The 24,602-nt window shown below is 43.4% G+C and overlaps 1 pseudogene; it reads left to right on the top strand.

The window, feature by feature from the left end:
* The first annotated feature begins 12,263 nt into the window (after positions 1–12,263).
* On the top strand, positions 12,264–13,588 carry LOC140636356 (elongation factor 1-gamma-like; annotated as a pseudogene).
* The last annotated feature ends 11,014 nt before the right edge of the window (positions 13,589–24,602 follow it).

Raw genomic sequence — 24,602 nt, 5'->3', positions numbered from 1 at the left:
AGGTTCTCAAATGGAGGCTATCAAGGAAGAGGGATGGAGTTGGGGACCATGTATATAAAAACTCCTGTTCATTTTACTGTACCACCAGCTCCAGGGGCTGTTATTATTTAACATCTAGATCCCTCTCCTTGTGGTAGGACAATGGTGGGGGAGAGGCTGAGCAGGAATGTTCCCTCATCCTCGGCCTACCAAAGAGTCCTGCAATTGCCAGTCCAATTTCTCCTCCATCTCTCTTCTCTTCCTTGTCTAAAAAATATTTTATTTATTCATAAGAGACATGGGGTGGGGGGCACAGACATAGGCAGAGGGAGAAGCAGGCTCCACACAAGGAGCCCAATGCAGGACTTGATCCTGGGACTCAAGGATCACACCCTGGGCCAAAGGCAGACACTGAACTGCTGAGCCACCCAGGGATCCCTCTCTTCCCTTCCTAAAGAAGACTGATTCTTCCATGTGGCTAAAAAATCTGGGTATGGAGGAAGAACCTTAATTTATTATTATTATTAATTATTATTATTATTTGGTGGGAGATGGATATTGAAAGGAGCAGCACAGAATAGCTTCAGGACATGAGGAATGAGGGAAGAGAAGAAAGAGGATTTTAATTAGCGTGGCTGTGAACTGTGCATCTGAATCCCTTTGAAGTCCTTTGAGAAGCGTGACTAAGGAGTGAGATTGCTTGTTAATTCCTTTAGGCTATTGGGTTGTATACCTTGGGTCAGACACTGTTCTCAGACTGAACCACATGGGGCTGTGTTTTATTAGGGTTCCACCCTTATTAACAAAGACCAGGGCATGAGTTCTTGAGGCTCCAACACCCTGACCTTCCTGCTACTCACTGCCAGGGCACACCCTGGACCCTGTCGTCACCCCAAACTGCTCCACCTCCGAAACTACAATTCAGACATCCCCTCTCTGATTGGCAGTCTTCCCACACCACACCTGCTACCCTTTGCTCACTTTCTTCCGCTACACCTCTCCTTTGACCCCATCAGGACTTCCAGCCCATCGATCCCAATTGTGCCCAATCATTTTTTCTCTTTCCTTTTGGTAATGGCATCTACTTTTTCCTTGGAGGAAAAATTTCAGACCCCTGGCCAACAGCAGAATTGGTCATGTGATGCTAGTCAGTCCAGGGAAAGCCACCCCCAGGACTGTTGCTGAGATTCCAGATAAGGGGACATTTTCTTTCTGCTCAAGTGGCTCAGTGGGCAGGAGGACATAGCCTGGACTGGCTGGGGGTCTTCCTGGGGATGAGAGCCTGCAGGATAATAGGAAAAGCTGAGCAAAGAGAGATTTCTCATAATCTTGTTAGAGTATCTGGAACTAGCCGTTCCTGAAACTATCTTGGATTTTTCAGATAATGAATCAATATCTAATATTTGTAAGTCAGGGTTGGATTCTCTCACTTGAAACAAAGTGACAGGGCACCTGGGTGGCTCAGTGGTTGAGCATCTGGCTTGGGCTCAGGTTGTGATCCCGGGGTCCTGGGATTGAGTCCCGCCTTGGGCTCCCCGTGTAGAGTCTGATTCTCCCTCTGCCTGTGTCTCTTCCTCTGCCTCTCTCTGTGTGTTTCTCATGAATAAATAAATAAAATCTTAAAAAAAAAAAGACCTGATTTTACAGTGTCACTCTAGCTAGACTCTAGATCAGGGGTTCCTAAATGTGGTTGCTCATCAGAATCATGAGTGGAGATTTTTTCCCTTAAAACCTTTGCATGAAGGATAACACAGATACAGAAGAATGCATAAAACATAAATGTACATGTCAATGCATTATTATAAAGCCAACTCCCATGTAATCTCATCTATATCAAGAAATAGAACATTGTTAGACTCTACAAGCCCCAGCCCCTTCCTCTCGTTCACAGGGAACCACTATCCTGACTTCAATGGCAATCACGTCCTAGCTTCCTGAGATCATTTTCAGCCTGAGTATGCTTCCTGTTGGAAGAGGTAATCAAGAGGACATGACTGTCAGTTGGCCCTGGAGCTGGACTCAAGTAATCTGAGGCTCCTCATCCCCTCTCCCTCCATCCTTGGAATGTATCTTCTACCCACCATTCCCATAGTGGGAGCCATTTTCAAGGACATAGTCTTGAAAGAATAAGGTGGCACTGAGAGTGTCTGGGTATACACGTGACCAAACTCACATCTGGCAGGCGAGTGCGGAGTTCTACTCCTTATGGCCACTACAGACAAGCCTTGCGGCCAGGAGTGGCCTGTCTCTTTCTTGGGGCTCTCTTTGCCCTCCGTATACAGGCGCCAGTTTTCAAACTGACACTTCCCTAAACACTGTGGTGTACTTTTGCCTGTTTTAGAGTGTTATGCAAATGGAACTATTTATTAATCTTAATGAAACCAAATTTGTCAGACTTTTCTCCTTTAAGGTTGGTGCTTTTGTATCATGAAAAGAAATCTGTCACCACCCTGAGGTTTGTTTTTTGTTTTTTGTTTTTAAGATTTTATTTATTCATTTATGAGAGACACACAGAGAGAGAGAGAGAGAGGCAGAGACACGGGCAGAGGGAGAAGCAGGCTCCATGCAGGGAGCCCGACAGGGTACTCGATCCCGGGACCCCAGGATCATGCCCTGGGCTGAAGGCAGGCGCTAAACCACTGAGCCACCCAGTGATCCCCTTTCTTTTATAATCTTTATTGTTCTGCCCTCCATATTTAGGACAACAACCCACTTGGGATTTATTTGTTTACGGTGTGAGGTCAGAGTCAAGTTCCAGTTTTACCTCGCATGAACACTCAATCCATTTACTGAAAACGCTCATCCTTCCCTGTGCTCTTCAATGCCACATGAATCACAACCCCACACTGTCCATATTGACATCAGCTTCTGGTGTTTTCCCAGTCTGTTTGTCCTTGTACAAATATCACCCTCTCCTCATGACTGTACGTACTTTTACAAAAAGTCTTGCTTTTCAGTAGAGTAATATTTCCATGTTGTTCTTTAGGAAGGAAACTATCTTTAGCCCCTTCATTTCCATATGTATTTTAGAATCAACCTGTTGTGTTCCACCAAAAAAACCCCTCAACCCCCTCCCCAAAGAAAACTCTGTTAGGATATTTATTTGATTGCACTGAACCTGTAGATCAATACATTGTTCAACATCAAGTCTTCTAATCTTTGTTTCCTATTTAAGATGCACATGTTAGGAAGAGAAGATATAGGAAGAAGGGGACCTATAATAATTTCTTTTTAGGGGGGAGTGTCCAGATTTATTGAGATATAATTGACATATAACACAGATTGTAAATTTAAGGTGTACAGGTGTTGGTCGGATGCATTTATATATTACAGAATGATTACCACCATAAATTAGCTCGCACCTGCATCCTGTCACATAATTATCATTTCTTTTTTTGGTGAGAACATGTAAGATCTACTCTTTAAGTAATTTATTTTTTTTTAATTTTTTTTTATTTATTTATGATAGTCACACAGAGAGAGAGAGAGAGAGGCAGAGACATAGGCAGAGGGAGAAGCAGGCTCCATGCACCGGGAGCCTGACGTGGGATTCGATCCCGGGTCTCCAGGATCGCGCCCTGGGCCAAAGGCAGGCGCTAAACCGCTGCGCCACCGAGGGATCCCCAGTAATTTATTTTTTAAAAGATTTTATTTTTAAGTAATCTCTACACCCAACATAAGGCTTCAACTTACAACTCCAAGATCAAGAGTCGTATGCTCTACTGGCTGAGCCAGCCAGGTGCCCCTGCTCTTAAGCAACTTTGTATATATATATATATATATATATATATATATATATATATATATATATTAAATTATACATTAAATTATATATTTAAATTAGATATATATCAAATATATTAGTATATAATTTATATATATATATAATGCAGTATTATTAGCTATAATCACCATGCTGTATATTAGATCCTTAGAATTTGTTAATCTTGTAACTGGAAGTCTGCACTCTGGAAGTTTATCTTGCAATACTTGAACATGGACATATTTATATGTGTGTGTTTGTGTGTACTCACACATGTCCATTTATTTAGAGAAATTTATTTATTTATTTATTTATTTATTTATTTATTTATTTATTTATTTATTTATTTATTTATTTATTTATTTATTTATTTATTTATTTATATATGATAGACACAGAGAGAGAGAGGCAGAGACACAGGCGGAGGGAGAAGCAGGCTCCATGCCGGGAGCCCAACGCGGGACTTGATCTCGGGACTCCAGGATCGCGCCCTGGGCCAAAGGCAGGTGCTAAACCGCTGAGCCACGCAGGGATTCCCTATTTAGATAATTTAAAATTTTTTCTGTATAATGCATTTTTGCCCATCTTTTGATAGATTTATCTCTAAATAATTGGTATATTTTAAAATGCCATTCAAGGAGCTTACAGTTCAGATTCTTTGGCTCAACTTTTAGAGAGTCTGAGTGAGTAGTTCTGGGGGCATCTAGATATGAATTTTGAAAAAGCTGCCCAGGTGATTCTGATGCGTGTTCAGGCTTGGGAACATGGGCATCTCTGTGGCTCCACTCATTGTCTCTTTCCAGTCCTGTTCAGCTCCCTCCCCCTCCAGCTGGCCTAATCCCATTGGCCTTTGGCTGCATGCAAGTCTCTCTGGAGTAAGCCCCCAAGCCCTGCAGGTCCCACCATCTCCCTTTACTCAAAGTCCCATGCACTTTCAGAAGGGGTTGTCTACACCTGTGATTTCAACTTTTTAGGCTTGCATACTCCTTTAAATAAATTTGAAAACCCATGTAGTCCCTCACGCATTTTTGTTTTTGTTTTTAAGATTTATTTATTTATTTGAGAGGGGCAGAGAGAAATTTAAGCAGACACTACACTGAGCACAGAGCCCCCACGTGGGGCTTGATCCCATAAGCCTGAGATCACACCCTGAACCAAAACCAGAGTCAGTCGCTTAACCAGCTGCTGCACCCAGGCACATACACCCCGCCCCATGGTTTTTAACTGACATCTCATTCAAACCATCCTTACTCACCCCTGTGCCCTTCTAGTCTACCAGGCTGGCTCTTCTTTTCACCCTGTCATTCACTCCTGCAAGGTGGCTTCTGCTGCCTGCATGCCACTAAAGCTGCTCTAATCTAGGTCTTCGGACTCTCATGTCACTCAGTTGAGGGGACAATTTCAGTCTTTGTCTTCCCTGCTTTCCCTACAGCATTTGACATGCTCTCTCCCTGGGTACCCATGACACAACATTTTCCTATTCCCCTACCCCACCTCCCTAATGAGCTACTCACTGTCTGTGTTGAATGATTGAAGGGAACAAACAGGGAGAGAGGATCGAGGGTACCTGGGAAGGAGGGTGCCAGAAGGGTTTCCCACAGAGCCTCTCCTGTACCAAGACCTGCCAATCATACCCACCCATACAACTTTTTTTTCCCCCACAATGAAGAAAACAGCATTGGTCACTGTAAAAATTTAAGCATACTGAAAAGAAAAAGAGAAAGGCAATTATAATTACCCGAAATCTCCCTACCCTGAGAACATTCACCATCATACTGCTGGTGCCCATCTCTCTGTCTCTCTATGCATTTATATGTGCACCTACAAGTGTTAGTTTACAAAAAGCTGGCAACAATGGTTATTATCCTAGATGTCTTTAAAATTTTTTTTCCTTATCTGTTCATTTTATTAAAAGCAAAAATAAAAATAAACAAGTAGAACTTCATCAAAATAAAGAGTTCTGCACAACAAAGGGAAACAATCAACAAAATTAAAAGATAAACTACTGAATGGGAGAAGATAACTGCAAACAACATATCTGATAAAGGGTTACTATCCAAAATATAGAAATAACTTATATGACTCAGCACCAAAAAAATTGCAAATAATCCAATTAAAAAATGGGCAGAAGACATGAACAGACATTTCTCCAAAGAAGACATCCAAGGGGTCCCTGGGTGGCTCAGGTGGTTGGGCATCTACCTTTAGCTCTGTTCATGATCTGGGGGTCCTGGGATCTGTCCCCACAATGGGCTCTCTGCTCAGCGGGAAGCCTGCTTTTCTCTCTCCCTCTGCAGTTAGTTATCCCTGCTTGTGTGCTCTCTTGCTTAAATAAAATCTTTTTTTTTTTTTAAAGAAAACATCCAGATGACCAACATGAAAAGATGTTCATCATGACTAATCATCATGCAAATTAAAACCACAATGAAATATCACCTTACACCTGTCAGAATGGCTAAAATCAAAACACAAACAACAAATGTTGGTAAGGAGGCAGAAAAAGGGAACCCTCTTACACTGTTGGTGGGATTGCAAACTGGTGAAGCTGCTGTGGAAAACAGTATGGAGGTTCCTCAAAAATTAGAAAATAGATGGGACGCCTGGGTGGCTCAGTGGTTTAGCACCTGCCTGTGGCCTGGGGCATGATCCTGGAGTCCCAGGATCGAGTCCCATATTGGGCTCCCTGCATGGAGCCTGCTTCTGCCTGTGTCTCTGTCTCTCTCTTTCTGTGTCTCTCATGGATAAATAAATAAAATCTTTTAAAAAATTAGAAAATAGGAATAGAAATACTAGAAAAAATAGAAAGAGAAATATACCATCCAGTAATTCCACTACTGGGTATTTATGCAAAGAATACAAAGACACTGATTCAAAAGGATATGTGCGCCCCTGTGTTTATAGCAGCATTGTTTATAATAGCCAAATTATGGAAACAGCCCAAGTGACCATTGATAGATGAATGGATAAAGAAGATGTAGCGAATATACACAATGGATTATTACTCAACCATAAAAAAGAATGAAGTCTTGTCATTTGCAGCAACATGGAGGAGCTATAGAGTATAACGCTTAAGTGAAATAAGTCAGCCAGAGAGAGACAAATATGTAATTTCACTCATATGTGGAATTGAAGAACAAAATAAATTAAACAAAGGAAAAAAATAGAAAGACAAACCAAGACACAGGCTCTTAATTACAGAGAACAAATTGATGGTTTGACGAGGTGGGTGGGGAGATGGGAGAAACAGGTGGAGGGGATTAAGAGTACACATGATGAGCACTGACTCATTTACAGAATGGTCGAATCACTATATTATACACCTAAAACTAATATCACACTGTATGTTAACTATAATGGAATTAAAATTAAAAGCTTAATAAAAAATAAAATTAGGGACACCTGGGTGGCTCAGGGGTTGAGCATCTCCCTTTGGCTCAGGTCATGACCCCAGGGTCTTGGGATGGAGTCCTGAGTCAGGTGCCCCAGAGGGAGCCTGCTTCTCTCTCTGCCTATATCTCTATCTCTTTCTGTATCTCTCATCAATAAATAAATAAAATCTTAAAACCAAAATTAAAAGCATTCCATTTATTTACCAGGTTTGTCTTGTTTTCACTACTATGACTAATGATACAATAAATATTCTTACATATATTCATCCTTATGTGCTCAGGCTTTTATTTTTAAGGTTTTTTTTTTTTTTTAAGATTTTATTTATTCACAAGAGACACACACAGAGAGAGGCAGAGACACAGGCAGAGGGAGAAGCAGGCTCCGTGCAGGGAGCCTGAAGTGGGACCTGATCCTGGGTCTCCAGGATCACGCCCTGGGCCGAAGGCAGGCACTAAACCCCTGAGCCACCCAGGGATCCCCTCAAGTGGTTTCCTATCCTATTAACACCCTTTTGACTTCAGGGAAGGTGTCTTTTGCCATAAACAATTTATAACTTTTATGTGATTATATGTGTATACATTTACTCTCATGGGGTTTGGCTGTCTGGTCTGGTTTAAAAGGTCTTTTGGAATATATTTTGCATGTTATTTACATTTATGGTGTTAAACTGTCTGAAATTTATTTGGGTACAGTGAGAGGCAGGGGTCCCAGCTCATCGTCTTCCTGGTGGGAGACCAGCTGGGTCAGCATCGCTTAGTAAATAAACTACCCTTCTTTTCTCACCGAATCAAAAGCCCATCATTGTTATACATAAAATCCAATCGGTATTGGGATCTGTTCTTGTGCTCTCTTCTATTTCACTGAATTTTTCATCACCTCCTTGACCATTCTTGGACAGGTGTTGGCAGGAGTCAGAGTTCTGGAAAAGCTTATGCACGACTGTTTCTGCATTGAGTGTTTGTGTGCCCCTCTCTGCCCCCTGCCCTTCCCCCTGCCAGCCTTGACAAGCCTCTCACCACCCCTCTGCTGCAGAAGCAGCCAGTACTAATCTCATTATACCTCTTATCCCTGTTTCTGTCCCCGTCAGCCTCCTCAGCCTCCTCCTTGGGCCTAATCCCCATCTGGCCCTGTTTCCCCTTCTTTCATCCCGTCTCCCACTCCCTTACTACTGGAAGCCTCCACAAGCTCCCTTGACCTCAGGCATGGGAAGGGCCCTAGAGTTTGTCTTCTGTGAACGGTTTCCTTCACCTCCTAGCTCTTCTGGACAACTGGCTCTCCCCGAGGACCCTGGATCCCCTACCACTAGCTCTAATGGTGGCTGTTCTTTCTCCCTCACTCCTCCTTCCCCCAGGGCCAGGAAGTAGAGTGGGTGACCTCCTTGCTCCACTTCCAGAATATGACCCCTCTCCACTCCACTTAGCTTTAGCTCTCATGCTGTTTGACGATACTGTTGTTGCAGACACCCTACACCCTGGTCACTCCTCATCCCTTTAAAGAGTTAGGTCCTGACTTGCTGCCCTTGTCTCTGACACCACTCCAGCCATCATTCTGGACATGTTTAGTGTTCACATAGATGGTCCTTCCAATCCGCTGGCTTCTCAGTCTCCACCTGGCCTCAGCCCTCTACCCCATGGTCACACCTGAGGCTGTGCTGTCACTACCCATAAGCCTCTCACCCTGGCTTTTTGCTGCCTCTGCCTGAGATCCATGCTGCAGGCGTGTTCTCTCCACCTGCCTCACCTCCCCCACTGATTTTCACCTCCATTGCTTTGGGCTCTCTCTTCACCTAGTTTGTATTTTGCAGTTTTGTCAGAGATGGCCTTTCTGGATTGAGTCCTCTCAGTATGAGATCACTTACCAGAGACTCCTGGTAGGATGTGTGTCCTAGTTATCTATTGCTATATAACTTAGTGGCATAAAACCACAATCGTTTTATTTGCTGATGATTCTGTGGGTCAGCAATTTGGCTCTACTCAGTTGGGCGATTCCTTTGCTGGTCACATCTGGGATCATTCATGCGGTGGCAGTCATCTGGTGGCTTGGCCAGGGCTGGATGAATGCCCCAAGACATCTGGCCTGTTGGTACAGGCCATCAGTTGGGACTGTCTCTGCACATGGCCTCTTGTCCCCCAAGAGGCCCACTCTGGCTCCTTCCTTTGACGGTCCCCTCCTCAGGGACACCTCCACCTGCTTTGGGGGACCTGGCCTTAGAACACCCACAAAATCGTGTCTGCTATAGTGTGTAGGTCACAGCACATTACAAAGCCAATCCAGATTTGAGAGAGTAGAGCAATAGATCCCACCTCTTTTTTTTTTTTTTTAAGATTTTATTTATTTATTTATTCATGAGAGACACAGAGACCGAGGCAGAGACAGAGGCAGAGGAAGAAGCAGACTCCCCACTGGGTGCCCGATAAGGGATCTGATCCTGGGGCCGTGAGATCACACCCTGAGCCAAAAGCAACCGCTGAGCCATCCAGGCATCCCTAGATTCCTACCTCTTGATGGGAGTTGCAATAAAGTCACATTGCCAAGGGGTGTACATACAGAGAGGGGAGGGACATGTGGCCATTTTATTTTGCTATCTACCACACTGTGTTAGCTTGTACAGCTGGGAGAGGAGTTAGCAGTTTTCTGAGTTGATTGACTAAACCTTGCCCTCCATGATGGCCTCCATTCAGTGAGGTTGAAGTGTGAGTACTTCCCTGGAATCATGTAGAAGGAATGTGAAAGCATAGGAAGGGGGAAAATGGGAGTGGATTTGTCACATGTGTCCTGCACATCCCCTCCTCACTGCATCTCCTGAGAAGTCTCAGGGGATACACCTGCTATGAAGAAGCCAGCAATACTGTAGCATGGAGGAGGATCAGAATCCTCGATGAGCCCTGTGCACTTTCCTGTAGGCCAGGAGTAGTGGGGGTAAGGCCCACCCCTGAGATGAGCTCCAACATTTCAGTAAGAAAGCTGGAGTCCTGGACGAGAAGAGGCCAAGTGGCAACATTTGGTCACCAGAGCCATAGTGGGCTCTCGAGGAAGGCAATCAGAATGTTTTGACCTGCATGGGTTTTTTTGTGGCTATGGTGACCCTAGAAATAAAACAGATGGGCAGCCTATTAAAATATTTCTTGGGAACCCTGGGTGGCGCAGCGGTTTGGTGTCTGCCTTTGGCACAGGGTGCGATCCTGGAGACCCGGGATCGAATCCCACGTTGGGCTCCCGGTGCATGGAGCCTGCTTCTCCCTCTGCCTGTGTCTCTGCCTCTCTCTCTCTCTCTCTGTGACTATCATAAATAAATAAAAATTAAAAAAAAAGAAAATATTTCTTGATCTTCAGAGCAGAAACATGACAGGTCAGGTAGCCAGAAACCTGACTTAATTTCCATAATGATGGTCACAGTTTGGAGCTAATGCAGATCATTGACTCAGAGCCCCTGGATTGAATTGAGCCCAGTGTCCCCTTGAGACAGGATCTTGCAAAACCCCATAAGCATGCAGTATAAATCTCTGAAGCTTTCCTCAAAGGGCTCTGCAGCCATTTACTAAGGTAACTGTATTCTTGGAGAAATGGACATTCTCAGACTCTTTGGAGATTACTAGATACTGGCTTTGAATCATCATTAATTCCTGGGAACCAAAAAAGCCAGAAGGGGCCTATGGTGGTTAGATGTTAAATGGAATTTTGACTAATGTCTAAATCACAGTGAATAAAGGAAGACCACTGACTCTTCCTGTGGTTATTTTTCTAGTTTTTTGAATGAATGCTTGGCCAATGACAGAACCTCACATTGGTCTCAGAATCATGGAATTAAGGCTATGAAGGACCACAAGTTAGGATCCCAGAACTTTGCCTCCCTCTAAAGATAGGAAACTAAAAGCTGTGTTGCACACTTGGGAAAGCTGCAGGGATGATGCTACTTATGTTTTCTTTTCTGTATTTCTTTTTTTTTTAAGGGAGGAGGGGCAGAGGGGAGAGAGAATCTCAAGCAGACTCCCCAATGGCTTACAGGTCATGGAGTGGGAGACTCAGGTTGCAGTGCACATGGTTCCACCATTTGGGTCTTCTGACCCAACAGGTCAAACGACAGTTGAAGTATCTATGGCAGATAGGAGCCACCGGGAAGCCCTAATGGAGAGTCACAGCACGCACACACAAACTTTTGGAGCAATTCTATGCCCTCTTCGTCAGAGAACTCCTTTCCTTTGGATTTGGCTCCAAGCTTGCTACTAGGTGTTGGTAGAGACTCAGTGTTTGACCATGGGACATCAAGTGGCCATGTGATCTGAGGTGCCCATTAGATACTGAGTATTATCTGGCCCACCAAGTCACAAGGCAGACAACATCTTGAAATGTTGGGCTTCATTTTACAGGATGAACTGCTTTGAAGAAGCACCCAAAATATACAAATCTAGAAATCAAAGAGTGGAAGTAGTAAGTAAGTAGTTCTTAGTAGTAAGTAGTTCTTGTCATAATTACATCTAATAATATATCCATAAATTTTTTGCTTCCTATTCCTGCAACTCTGAGCTCTGCTAGTTTATTTTTTTTAAAGATTTCACTTATTTGACAGGAAGAGCACTAGCAGAGGGAGCAACAGGTAGAGAGAGAGGGAGAAGCAGACTGCCCATTGAGCAAGGAACCTGATGTGGGGCTCAATCGCAGGACCCTGGGATCTTGACCTGAGCTGAAGGTGGACACTTAACCAACTGAGCCACCCATGCATCTCTGAGCTCTGCTGGCTTAAAGGTCATGATTCCCAGTAGAGGAATGCTTCCACCATGGGGCACAGGGTTGATTTAATTGACCTGGAAGCTGACACTGCCTGGTCATTTGGGGCTCCTCATGTCACTGAACCAACAGACAAAGGAAGCAGTTACTCTACTTGCTGAAACGGTTGAATCTGATAACCAAAGAAAAATAGGGTCACGGGCAGCCCCCGTGGCACAGCGGTTTAGCGCCGCCTGCAGCCCAGGGTGTATTCCTGGAGACCCGGGATCGAGTCCCACATCGGGCTCCCTGCATGGAGCCTGCTTCTCCCTCTGCCTGTTTCTCTGCCTCTCTCTCTCTCTGTGTCTCTCATGAATAAATAAATAAAATCTAAAAAAAAAAGAAAAAGAGTCTCTGCGGAATCACCATGGCATCCGGGACCCTGTACACATATCCTGAAAACTGGAGGGCCTTCAAGGCTCTCATTTTTGCTCAGTACAGCGGGGCTCAGGTCCGCGTGCTCTCTGTACCACCCCACTTCCACTTTGGCCAAACCAACTGCACCCCTGAATTTCTCAGTAAATTTCCTGCCAGCAAGGTTCCAGCATTTGAGGGTGATGATGGATTCTGTGTGTTTGAGAGCAATGCCATTGCCTACTATGTGAGCAATGAGGAGCTGCGGGGAAGTACTCCAGAGGCAGCAGCCCAGGTGGTGCAGTGGGTGAGCTTTGCTGATAGCGACATAGTGCCCCCAGCCAGTACCTGGGTGTTTCCTACCTTGGGCATCATGCACCACAACAAGCAGGCCACAGAGAATGCAAAGGAGGAAGTGAGGCGAATTCTGGGGCTCCTGGATACTCATTTGAAGACGAGGACTTTTCTGGTGGGCGAACGTGTGACACTGGCTGACATCACAGTTGTCTGCACCCTGTTGTGGCTCTATAGACAGGTCCTGGAGCCTTCTTTCCGCCAGGCCTTCCCCAATACCAACCGCTGATTCCTTACCTGCATAACCAGCCCCAGTTCTGGGCTGTCTTGGGGGAGGTGAAACTCTGTGAGAAGATGGCCCAGTTTGATGCTAAAAAGTTTGCAGAGAGCCAACCTAAAAAAGACACCCCACGGAAAGAGAAGGGTTCTCGGGAAGAGAAGCAGAAGCCCCAGGCTGAGCGGAAAGAGAAGAAGGCTGCTGCCCCTGCTCCTGAGGAGGAAATGGTTGAATGTGAGCAGGCACTGGCTGCTGAGCCAAAGGCCAAAGGCCCCTTTGCTCACCTGCCCAAGAGTACCTTTGCGTTGGACGAATTTAAGTGCAAGTACTCCAATGAGGACACTCTCACTGTGGCACTGCCGTATTTCTGGGAGCACTTTGATAAGGATGGCTGGTCCCTGTGGTACGCTGAGTACCGCTTCCCTGAGGAGCTCACTCAGACCTTTATGAGTTGTAACCTCATCACTGGGATGTTCCAGTGGTTGGACAAGCTGAAGCTGAGGAAGAATGCCTTTGCCAGTGTCATCTTCTTTGGAACCAACAACAGCAGTTCCATTTCTGGAGTCTGGGTCTTCCGAGGCCAGGAGCTTACCTTTCCGCTGAGTCCAGATTGGCAGGTGGACTAGGAGTCCTATATGTGGTGGAAACTGGATCCTGGCAGCGAGGAGACCCAGACGCTGGTTCAAGAGTACTTTTCCTGGGAGGGGGCCTTCCAGCCTGTGGGCAAAATCTTCAATCAGGGCAAGATCTTCAAGTAAACATCTCTTGTCATCGCCTAGTTGCCTGTACCTGCCCTTCAGCGAGATGGGGGTCATTAAAGGAAACTGAACATTGAACCCTTAAAAAAAAAGAAAAAGAAAAATAGGGTCACTATTACATGATGAGGTCAGAGCTATGTTTAGAATCTGGAGTGTTCTCCGGGGTGTCTCTTAGTACTTTTATATTCTCAAGTAAAAGTTAAGGGAAAACAATAGCATAACAACAAAAGACAGGACCACTGAGAATTCATATCCTTGGGAATTAAATAAAGTGATACCCCATCAAATGAAGAATTCAACCAACTGAGGTGCCTGCCCAAGGCAAAGCGAACACGGAATAAAGAATAGAAGAAGTGATTAATGTCAACTATTGTCTTGTAGTGAACTACACAAACCAGTATGTAGTAGGTGGGCACATTTTCTGGTTTGTTTGTTAAGTGTGTAAATATTCACATGCACACCATCAGTTTTTGAGGGCTGCCATGACAAAGCCACAGTCTGGGTGGCTTAAAAAAACAAAAACAAAAACAATAGAAATCTATTCTCTCCGGCAGCCCGGGTGGCTCAGAGGTTTAGCGCCACCCTCACCCTGGGGCATGATCCTGAGGTCCTGGGATAGAGTCCCACGTCGGGCTCCCTGCATGGAGCCTGCTTCTCCCTCTGCCCTCTGCCTCTGCCTCTGTGTGTGTGTGTGTGTCTCTCATGAATAAATAAACAAAATCTTTAAAAAATATCTATTCTTTCATGGTTTGAGAGGTGGAAGTCTGAAATAAAGGTGTGTGCAGGATCATGTCTCTCAAAGGCTCTAGGGAAGGAACCTTTCTTGCCTCTCTCAGCTTTTGGCAGCTCCTGGCAGCTCTTGGTGTTCTTTGGGTTGTACACACATCACTTCAATCTCTGCCCCCCACCAGAACACAATATTCTCCCTGGGTCTGTATGACATTTTCTTCTTGTAAGAACCTGTCAGATTAAATTGGGTCCCATCCTAATAATCTCACTGTAGTTTGATTACATTTGTAAAGACTATATTTCTAAATGAGATCACACTTACCCCCTAAGATACTGGGGGTCAGGACTTCATTTTTAAAATTATTTTTATTGTTTTTTAAGATTTTATTTATTTATTTGAGAGCGAGCGAGCGAAAGAGAGCCAGAGAATGAGAGAGCACAGGCAGAGGCAGAGGGAGAATCAGACTCCTGCCGAGCAGGGAGCCCAATGTGGGGCTGAATCCCAGGATCCCAGGACCACAGGATAACGACCTGAGACAAATATAGACACTTAACCAACTGAGCCACCTAGGTGCCCATGGGGGGTTAGGACTTCAATTTATCTCTTTGGGAGACAACTGTACCCATAGGATATATAATCACATAGGCATACATACAAAGAAATTTATGTATTTTTCCCTCTTTCTTCAACCTTTTAGTTTATATAAAGATTCTAATGGGTGGTTAATTTTTTAAAAAATATTTTATTTATTTATTCATGAGAGACACGGAGACAGAGAGAGGGGCAGAGACACAGGCAGAGGGAGAAGCAGGCTCCATGCAGGGAGCCCGACGTGGGACTCGATCCCAGGTCTCCAGGATCACACCCCGGGCTGAAGCCGGAGCTAAACTGCTGAGCCACAGGGGCTGCCCTAATGGGTGGTTAATTTAACAGTTTAGTCTGTAGATCACAGAATAGTCAGCTTGGAACTGTGAATGACTCCTGGACTGATTAACATCCTTTAGGGATGACTGTAGGGACTCTGTGTATCCCTTTTTGGGGGAAAGGATGAGAGTGTCTTCATTGTTTGGAGCATAGTCGCATCTATCCTGTTAGGCAGAAGCATAAGGCTGTTTTGTTACACAGAAGTTCAAATACAGGTAGAGAGATGGGTATGGTTGCTGGGTAGGTGAAGGGGTGGATCATGTGGATCGTTACTAGTTTCCGGCTGCTCACCCACCCTCTATATTCCGCTCTGACTTTTTGGAGCAGGAGCTTCTGCGTTTCCTGTCAGTTGGCTTCCAACTGCGCTTCTACCAGCAGGGGGCACTAGAGGAAGACCGTGGGCCAGGGCTGGAGCCCATCTGCTCTGCAGCAGCAGCCGGCACATCATCCCAGCCAGCAGTAGTTGGCTTCAGCCTCCAGTTTGTTTTGGGAGTCTCAGTTCCGGCCTCTCCACTCTCCCAGGATCTCCTCTCCTCTCCTCCTCTCCCGCCCCGGTCCTGGGGTCTCCTCCTCTGAGCTGTCCTGAGCACAGCAGGACACCACCTCTCTTCAGAGATGGGACCCTCACCTCCAAGAGCCTCCACTCCTCACCCCCGCTCCAAGCTTTTAGGATCTTCGTTTTGCTCCCCCAGCCCTTCCACTCGGCATTGCTTTCTGGGGTAACACATTTCACCGTGGGACATGAGTGTCCCATGTTTTCTAGCCTCTGCTTCCCAATGCCCTCTTTTACATTCTCTCTTAAAATAGCTAGTGAGGTATCTATTTTCTTGACTGGACTCTGATAGGGATAATTTCTAGACAAGGTGGGGGAGGAGATATCAACTTTACTATATTAAAATCAGATGTCAAGGACCCTGACTTCTACATTTTTGCATACCCACAGGACCGAATGAGGACTCTTACAAATATTCAGCAAATGGCGGAGTAATGAATAATGAATGAGTCAATGTGCCCATAAAAGATACCCACGTCCTGGGGCGCCAAGATGGCTTAGTTGGTTAGACATGCGATTCTTGATTTCAGCTCAGGTAGTGACCTCAGCGTCTTTTTTTTTTTTTTTTTTTTAAGATTTTTTTTTTTTATTTATTTATGATAGTCACACAGAGGGAGACAGAGAGGCAGAGACACAGGCAGAGAGAGAAGCAGGCTCCATGCACCGGGAGCCCGACGTGGGATTCGATCCCGGGGCCCCAGGATCGTGCCCTGGGCCAAAGGCAGGCGCCAAACCGCTGCGCCACCCAGGGATCCCAAGCTCAGGTAGTGACCTCAGGGTCTTAAGATCAAGACCCACTTTGGGCTCCTGGCTCAGCCAGGAGTCTGCTTGGGATTCTCTCCTTCTCTCTCTGCCCCTCCCCGCCACACTGGTACATGCTGTCTCTCTCCCTCTCAAATAATAAATGAAAAAATCTTAAAAGAAATTCATGTCCTAAACTGTGGATCCTATGAATCTTTCCTTATACAGAGGGGAGAAGGGGTCTTTGCAGATGTGATGATTAAAAATCTTGAACTGGGGAGATTATCCTAGATTGTCAAGGTTGCTCTAAGTGCAAACAGATGCATTTTTAAAAAAGATTTTATTTATTTATTCATGAGAGACACACAGAGAGATAGAGAAGCAGAGAGAGAACCAGAGAGAGAAGCAGGCTCCATGCAAGGAGCCTGATGTGGGATTCGATCCCGAGCCACCCAGGGATCCCCAAACAAATGCATTCTTATAAGAGGGATGCAAAGGCAGATTTGGTAGAGAGAGGAAAAGGTGATGTGCAGATGGAGCAAAGATTTTAAGAGGCTGGCCTGGAAGATTGGAGTGATAAGCCAAGGACTGCTGACAGCCATTGGCAGCTGGCAGGAGCAAGGAACAGATTCTCATCTTGAGCCTCTGGAACTGTTGTTTGACACCATCAGGTTGTGGTAATTTGTTTACAGCAGCCCCAGGAAACAAATACATGAATATTGGATTGGATCAGATTATTCTTTGGGGCATGGGATGCAAAAAGCCACTGCCAAGGCATTCAATGCAAGAAGGAAAGGAGAGGGAGAAAAATAGAGCCACAGATTGATGTGGGAGAGGACTTTCCTGAGGAAAATAGTTCTTCTGATGTCACATCCCAGTGGCTTAATCGGACAGGTCAATGTCCTGTCTATTTTCATTCCATTTGGACCCCTCATTTTCAACTTTCTGACTTATTTTATATTCTAACCCACCTACTACCTAAAAGGATTTGAAGTGGTTTATAGTAAAAAACAACTCTAGAGGGCCTGGGTGGTTCAGTCGGTTAAGCATCTGCCTTTGGCTTAGGTCATGATCTCAGGGTCCTGGGATCAAGCCCTGCATTGGGCTCCTTGCTCAGCCAGGGAGCCTGCTTCTCCCTCTGCCCCTCCTCTGGCTTATGCTCTCTTGCACGTGTGCTCTCTCTCTCAAATAAATAAATAAAAATCTTTAAAATTAAAAAAAGACAGCCCTAAGTAAATGTGAAATGAGAGGAACTGAAGTCACATTATAGGAGTCATCATTAATTTATTCATTCTTTAATTTTTTTAAGAGTTCAGCTTTTTACTGAGCAGCTTATAGAAGTTTAGTCAAAAAGACCAAAGCTGGGGCACCTGGGTGGCTCAGTGATTGAGCGTCTGCCTTCGGCTCAGGTCGGATGAAGTCCTGCAACGGGCTCCCCATGGGGAGCCTGCTTCTCCCTCTGCCTGTGTCTCTGCCTCTCTCTCTCTCTCTCTCTCTCTCTCTGTGTCTCTCATGAATAGATAAATGAAATCTTTTTTTTTTTAAAGACCAAAGCCCATGTCATTCTTCATTCTTGTACTCATTTAAAACATTCTACCCACCAAATGAATCTTCCCAGCACTGTGCTTGATTTGATAAAGATGCTCCTTATGATGCAGGACCAAGATAGTCAGAAATTATGAAATGAGAATGAACTGAAGCAGCTTGATGTTTGGGCTCAGCATGGCTAAGAAATAGGGTTATACACCAAACATCAGCCTGCCTGTGTTCTAGTCTTCACTCTGCTGCTTGTCTGGCTCCTGGGACGCAGTTTCCTCCAATAGCCTGGGGACCTGAATGACTATATGGAAGAAGGCTGGCTGTTCACCTGCTCAGTATTGTTATATAACACACAAAGAAATATCTATTGTGTATAAGCCTTCCATACTTCGAGGTCTGTTTGTGGAAGCAACTGGCTTGTCTTTCAGTACAACATTCTAGGGCAATAGATTCATCAGTTATTGGGGATAGGATGCACTGCTGATGGAGCCTGTAATACTGGGACATAAGAGATATATATTTGATCTTCCTCCTGTTTCTTCTTCCTCCTTCCTCCTGTTTCAGAGCTCTTAATACCCTTGAAATTTCCTAAGAGGCAAGAGCAATAGGAGCATTGTTTGTTGCAATATTTAGTCTTTTGTCCTTGATTTCCTGAAACAGCTCCAGAGCCATAAAGGTAAAAGGAGTGTCTTATTATTCATAACAAACCTCTTCAATCATACCTGACTTTATTTATGTTAAGGAGATGACTTTTGGAAAGTCCCTAAGGATGGGGGGCTGGTTTCCAGGGCAACTAACCACCGATTAGAGGATTGGAACTTTCACTCCCAACCCCTTGACCTTGAAGGAGAAGGGCTAGAGATTGAGGTCAATCAGCAATGCCCAGTGATTTGATCAACCATGCTTATGTAATATAGCCTCCATAAAAACCCCAAAGGAGGGGCAGCCCGGGTGGCTCAGTGGTTTAGCACTGCCTTCAGCCCAGGGTGTGATCCTGGAGACCCAGGATCGAGTCCCACGTTGGGCTCCCTGCATGGAGCCTGCTTCTCCCTCTGCCTGTGTCTCTGCCTCTCTCTCTCTGTCTGTGCCTCTCATGAATAAATAAATAAAATCTTAAAAAAAAAAAACCCAAAGGATGGAGGTTCAGAGAGTTTCTGGGTTGGTAGATGCATTGGAGGTTCTGGAAAGAGTGATGCTCTAAGAGACCATGGAGGCTTCACATGTGCTCTGCCTTGTGCATCTCTCCCATCTGGCTGTTCCTCAGTCATATCTTTCTATCATAAACTGGTAATCTAGTAAGTATATGTTTTCCTGAGTTCCATGGGCAACTTTAGAAAACTAATTGAAGCTGAGGAGGGCGTCATGGAAACTTCTGAAATATACTGGATTGGTCAGAACACAAATGACACCCTGGACTTCCATGTTGGTGTATGAAGTTAATGTGGGGAGTAGTCTTGTGGCCTCAGCCCTTAACCTGTGGGATCTGCTGCTATCTCTAGGCAGATAGTGTCAGAATTGAATTAAACTATAGGACACCCAGCTGATGTCACAGAATTGCTTGATGTGTAGAAAACACCCACACATCTGCTGTCAAAAGTGGTGTTGTAATAGAGATAGAGTGTGAGTAGCAGAAGAAATACAGAAGGAAGTGAGTTTTTTCTTTACATTGAGTCATTTTGGCTGAGAGCAGGGCTTAGTAAGCCCCTGAGCCAAATCCAGTCTGCCATCTGTTTTTTTGTCTCTTTTCTTTGAAAGTTTACCAATTTGTTTATTTATTTTTTTTTTTTAGTAATCTATATGTTCAATGTAGGGCTCAAACTCATGACCCCAAGATCAAGAGTCACATGCTCTTCCAACTGAGCCAGCTGGGTGCCCCCCTTTTAAGTTAAATTGTATTTTTGAATAGATATAATAAGCACATGATAGAACATTCAAAAGGTAAAAATAAATATACTTTGGAAGTAATTTCCTCTATTCCCATCCACAGTTGCCTACTTTTCCTCCTCAGGTGCAGCCACTATTACTGGTGGACTCCTGTTGTCTACTAGAGATGTTGAGAATTTGTGCATCTAAGTGTGTATGTGTATTGCCTAATCCAGGTCATAACAATTTACCTATACATTTCTTCTATAATTCAGTTCTATTGTTTTAGCTGGTATCAGGGTTATGCTGGTCTCAGAATGAGTTAGGAAGTGCTCCCTCTTCAATTTTTTTGGAGAAGTATGAGAAGGATTGGTATTAGTTCTTGTTTAAATGTTTGCTAGAATTTACCAGGGAAGCATCAGATCCAGGAGTTTTCTTTGTTGGGGGATTTTTTTTTTAAAGATTTTATTCATTTATTTGTTCATAGAGACAGAGAGAGAGAGAGAGAGAGAGAGAGAGAGAGAGAGAGGCAGCGACACAGGCAGAGGGAGAAGCAGGCTCCATGCAGGGAGCCCTACGTGGGACTCCATCCCAGGTCTCCAGGATCACACCCCGGGGCTGCAGGCGGCGCTAAACCACTGCTGCCACTAGGGCTGCCCTGTTGGGAGATTTTCTTAAAGATATAATTGACTTATTACAACATTGCATTAGTTCTAGGTGTAGAAACATAATTATTTGATATATGCATGTATTGCAAAATTATTACCATAATAAGTTTAGTATCACCACACATAGTTACAGATTTTTTTCTGGTGATGAGAATGTTTAAGATTTACTCCTCGTGACTTTCAGATATACAATTCAGTATTACTAACTATAGTCACCATGCTGTACATGAATCCCCAAGACTTATTTATCTTATAGCTGGAAGTTTGTACCCATTGACCTCCTTTATCCATTTCACTCATCACCCCCACCCCAGCCTGAGCAACCACCAATCTACTCTGTCATTATGGGTTTGTTTGTTTGTTTTTTAGATTCTATATATAAGTAAGATCATCTAGCATTTGTCTTTCCCTATCTGACCTATTTCACTTAGCATAGCATTCTCAAGGTTGATTAATCTTGTTACAAATGGCAAGATTTCCTTCTTTCTTTTTTTTTTTTGATTTCCTTCTTTCATATGGCTTCTCTCATATTCCATTGTGTGTGCATGAACTTATTTATTTGTATATATGCTTAACTCATACACATATGCCAATTAAAAAAAAGATTTTATTTTTAAGTAATCTCTACATCCATCATGGGGCTTGAACTCACAACCTTGAGATCAAGAGTCACGTGCTCCACAGATTGAGCCAGCCAGGCACCCCCTGACACACACCACATTTTATTTATTCATTTATATGAGATGCTCATATTATTTTTCTCTTCAATTTAGTGTGCTTTCATGTCTTGGCTATTGCAAATAATGCTGCAATGAATATGATACAGTGATTTTCTCTCCCTTGTGAAGATACCCAGGAGTGGAATTGCTGGATCATGGTAGTTCTATTTAATTTTGAGGGGAACCCCCATGCTGTTTTTCACAGTGGCTGCATTAATTTACATTCCCAAGAGCAGTGCACGAGGGTTCCCTTTTCTCCACATCCTCATCAACACATATTCTTTCATCTTTTTGATAATAGTCGTTATGATGGGTGTGAGGTGGTACCTCATTATCATTTTGATTTGCATTTCCATGATGATGAGTGACATCAAGCATCTTGTCATGTATCTGTTGTACATTTATCTGTCTTCTTTGGAAAAAATGTATTCAGAGCCTTGCCCATTTATTTTATTTTATTTTTTTTCTTGCCCATTTTTCAATTGGATTGTTTGGATTTTTTGCTACTGAACTGTATGAGTTCTTTACATATTTGGGTATTAGCCCCTTATCACATATATGATTTGCAAACATTTTCTCTCATTTGGTGGGTTCTTTCTTTCTTTCTTTCTTTCTTTCTTTCTTTCTTCTTTCTTTTTTTTTTTAAGTTGTTATTTATTTATTTGACAGAGAGAGAGGGAGAGTTTGAGCACAAGCAGGAGGAGCAGCAGAGGGCAAGGGAGAAGCAGATACGCCACTGAGCAGGAAACCTGACACAGGGCTTGGTCTCAGGACCCTGGGATCATGACCTGAAACAAAGGCAGATGCTTAACTGACTGAGCCACCCAGGTGCCCCATGCTTTTTTCCTTTCATTGATATTTTCTTTGCTCTGCAGATTCATTTTAGGTTGTTATAGTTCCACTTGTTTTTTCTTTTATTGCCTTTGATTTTGGTGTCAAATTCAAAAAATAGTTTCAAGATCAATGTCAAAAACACTTTCCTCCATTTTTTTCTTCTAGGATTTTTATGGTTTCAGGTCTTACACTCAAGTCTTTAATCCATTTTGAGTTGATTTTTATATCTGGTATAAGACAGTGGTGCAGTTTCATTCTTTTAAATGTGGTTGTCCAGTTTTCCCAGCACCATTTATTGAAGAGACTTCTCCTTTCCTCATTGTATATTCCAGCATCTTTGCTGTGAATTAATTGACCACATTTGTGTGGGTTAACATCTGGGTTCTCTGTTTTGTTTAATTAATCTGTGTCTGTTTTAGTGCAAATACTATACTATGTTGATACTATAGCTTTGTAATGTATTTTGAAATCGGGGAGTGATACCTATAGCTTTGTTCTTTCTCAATATTTCTTGTCTAATTGGGATCTTGTGTGGTTCTATACAAATTTTAGGCTTGTTTGTTATATGTCTGCTAAAAATGGCATTGGAATTTTGGTAGGGATTATGTTGAATCTGTAGATTGCTTTGGGTAGTATGGACATTTTAACATTTTTCCATTCCATGAGAATTAAATATCTTTCCATTTATTTGTGAGTTCATCAGTGTCTTATAGTTTTCAAGGTACAGGTATTTTACTTTTGGTTACATTTATTCCTCAGAAAAAAAAAGAAAAAAAATTTATTCCTCAGTATTTTATTATTTTTTTGACACAGTTATAAGTGGCTTTGTTCTCTTAATTTCTCTTTCTGGTAGCTCATTATTAGTATATATAAATGCAACAAATTTTTGTATATTGATTTTGTATCCTGCAAGTTTACTAAATTTGTTTATTCTGGGTTTTTGTTTTGTTTTGTTTTGTTGGTGGCATCTTTAGGGTTTTCTATATTATGTCATCTGCAAATAGTGACAATTTTACATCTCTCTTTCTGGTTTGGTTGCCTTTTATTTCTTTTCTTACCTAATTGCTCTGGCTAGGACTTCCAGTACTATGTTGAATAAAAGTGGTGAGAATGAGCATCTTTGTCCTGTTCCTCATCTTAGAGGAAGAGCTTTCAGTTTTTCACCATTGAGTATGATGTTAGCTATGGGCTTGTCATATACAATCATTATGTTGAGGTATATGCTCCTGATACCCACTTTGCTGAGAGTTTTCATCATAAATAGATGTTGAATTTTGTCAAATGCTTATTCTGCAATATATTGAGATGCTCATAATATTTTTATTATTCATTTGTTAATGTAGTGTATCATATTGATTGATTTGTGGATGTTGAACCTTCTTTGCTTCCTGGGATAAATCCGCTTGATCGTAGTGTCTGATCCTTTTAATGTACTGTGGAATTTGGTTTGGTAATGCTTTGAGGTTTTGCATCTATGTTCATCAGGGATATCGGCCTCTAGTTTTCTTGTTATGACCTAGTCTGACTAGGGTATCTAAATACCTGTCTCCATAAAAAGTGAGTTTGGAATATTCCCTCTTCATCTTTTTTTTTTTTAATTGAAGTATAGTTGACACACAATGTTATGTTGGTTTTAGGTGTGTCTATATGCTATGCTCACCACGAGTGAGGCTACCATCTGTCACCATAAAATGCTGTTACAATGTCATTGACTATATTCTCTATTCTGTGCCTTTCATTGTCATGATTCACTCACCCCATAACTAGAAACCTGTGTCACTCCTTCACTCATTTGGCCCATCCTCCACCCTTCCTGCTGACAACCATCAACTTGTTCTCTGTATTTATGGGTCATTTCTGCTTTCTTTTTAAAGTTTTATTTATTTAAGTAATCTCTACACCCCATGTGGGCTCAAACTCATGACCCCAAGATCAAAAGTTGCATGCTCTTCCAACTGAGCCAGACAGGTGTCCCTGTTTTGTTTTTTTTTAAAGGATTTATTTATTTATTTTAGAGAGAGAGAGAGAGAGAGAGAGAGAGAGAGCATACTAGTAGGGGGAGGGCAGAGGGATAGAATCTTCAAGCAGACTCCTTGCTGAGTGTGGAGCCCAGTGCAGGGCTCAATCCCACAACCTGTGAGATGATGACCTGAGTTGTAACCAAAGAGTCAAGCGCTTAACCGACTGAGCTATTGAGGCTCAGTCATATAGTGAATGTTTTTGCTTTTTGTTTATTTGTTGGTTGTTTTTTTTTAAAGATTTATTTATTTATGATAGACATAGAGAGAGAGGGGGAGAGAGAGAGAGAGAGGCAGAGACACAGGAGGAGGGAGAAGCAGGCTCCATGCAGGGAGCCTGACGCAGGACCAGATCCCGGGACTCCAGGATCACACCCTGGGCCAAAGGCAGGCGCTAAACCACTGAGCCACCCAGGGAGCCCCGTTGTTGGTTG

This window comes from Canis lupus, chromosome 7, assembly GCF_048164855.1.
Source record: "Canis lupus baileyi chromosome 7, mCanLup2.hap1, whole genome shotgun sequence".
Classification (NCBI taxonomy): domain Eukaryota; kingdom Metazoa; phylum Chordata; class Mammalia; order Carnivora; family Canidae; genus Canis; species Canis lupus.
This window is presented reverse-complemented; position numbering and strand designations above follow the sequence as displayed.